Raw genomic sequence first — 1,852 nt, 5'->3', positions numbered from 1 at the left:
CAGCCTGGAATTTAGCTGTATTCTTATTTAGCACACCGCTGCCGATGGGGGCACCGCTGCTACGTCGAAAAAAGGGCTCTGCTAACTGAAAAAGCATATTTTTAACAATTGTTTAACAATTTTAACAATTCTTAGGTGAAATTTCCTGTATACTATTACGGAAGTGGGATTCTATAATCAGCCCCTCGACCTAGCCTCGGCGACGCTCGTCTGCGGCAACCACTTAGCACGTATGGACACGATAGCGTCTCTGCGAGCCGTAACGTCGGGTGACCGTCCGCTCTAAAGCAGTGTAATTTCCTTGGTGATGCCTTCGCCGCATATTAGGCTGTAAGCGACGCACACACTAGCGGAAAATCACGCGCATACCTCGGCCGTGCTTCCGGTGGCAGCGTGAAGCTGCAACGAGCGGCTCGCTCACGATACCAATGGCGGCCGCTAGGGGGCTTTCAGTGGCCTCTCACTGCACAGCAACTATCTCACTGTAGAGTCATTGGATGTCTCACTGGATAGAAATGCTTTCAAAGCGCTCGTGTTTATGTTTTCAATAAATGCTTCGCCATCTTCCATCATGATAACTCTTTTCTGCCTTTTTTCGAGGCAGCCCGTGTCCGAAAGAGTGATTGAAGGTTTTCCGAAATCGTCCGCTCTCCTAAGACTGTTCCTCGAACGACTAAGTCGCGTTGCCAATTCTCGCAAACCATCACGGGTTTAGAGGTTGGCGGCCCGGAGTTGTGTGCTATTATGGAGCGCAGGATCCGCGTTTCCTCTCACTCCTGCCACTTTTCTCGAGCCGAGCTGGTTACGTAATCAACTACCTGGCTTCACGAGGACAAGGTCAGGCTTATCCACGTAGTCCAGCGGCCGTCATTTGATTCAGTTGACTCTACAAGCATGAATGTCTTCAGATACCCTGAAAACGCTAAAAAATTAAGCGACACGATGATGAAGAGATGTGTTGGCAAAAAAAAAATAATAAGCTCGCGACATATGATTTAAAAAAAAGAGTCGTGGAGGTGCGGGGTATCGATCCCCGTACCTCTCGCATGCTAAGCGAGCGCTCTACCATCTGAGCTACACCCCCGACTTTTTTTCTTTATTGCATGGAAGAACATCCGTAGAAAGGAGGAAAACTCCAATCAGACTGGATCGCGTCTCAAGTTGCCGGGCTGCTTAATAGGAGCCCGCCATTGCCCTAACTCAACACTGCAACCCGATGAAAACATCAAAATTCAGGGAGGCACACACATGCATCTAGGCACGGCAGCCAGCTTGGAGGTTCTTCGCGTGCAGCATATACACTCCTCACCAAAGCACACTGCTCACGAAAGACAGATTTGGACGATCTTGGTGGCTCGGCATGTCTGTCCATCATACGGCTTTTCCAAAGACTGAATAGTCCCATCAACATAAACAGATCATAAGGCACAACAGAATTTTTGTCAACAGGCAGAAATCTAATAGTGTACGGTGTGATTTCAATGTCCTTCTTGAGAGTTCGTTGTAGTATGTCCCAAAAGAACATGGCATCACGGCACAGGATAAAGCAATGATCAATGGTCTCAGGCACGTTACACAGACGGCAATTCACATTCCAAGGTACAAACATCCCCTTGTCATTAAGAAATGTCTTGACAGGCAGCGTCGCTGTGTGTAGTTTGAAAAAGAACGTTTTAGCGGCTGCCTGAATGCACATCCGCCTAACACGCTTTAGAACACTGATGTCCAAAGACCCCAGATAAGGCTGCCGATACAATGGTGTAGGGAACAAAGACTCAGTGAGAGCCTGGGTCATCTGTTTTCTCGAGAGACTATACAGGTAATCGAAAGAGAATCGCACAGTGAGGAAATT

General features: G+C 47.9%; 1 non-coding gene across 1 annotated transcript; it reads right to left on the bottom strand.

Annotated features, from left to right (window-relative positions):
• Positions 1–1,011: 1,011 nt before the first annotated feature.
• Positions 1,012–1,084, bottom strand: TRNAA-AGC (transfer RNA alanine (anticodon AGC)). Its single transcript has one exon. It is a non-coding gene; the product is annotated as a tRNA-Ala (tRNA).
• Positions 1,085–1,852: the final 768 nt, after the last annotated feature.

This window comes from Amblyomma mixtum, chromosome 1, assembly GCF_055824585.1.
Source record: "Amblyomma mixtum isolate Tamu chromosome 1, ASM5582458v1, whole genome shotgun sequence".
Classification (NCBI taxonomy): Eukaryota; Metazoa; Arthropoda; class Arachnida; order Ixodida; family Ixodidae; genus Amblyomma; species Amblyomma mixtum.
The sequence above is the reverse complement of the archived record's forward strand: the minus strand, read 5'-3'. Positions and strand labels throughout refer to the sequence as shown.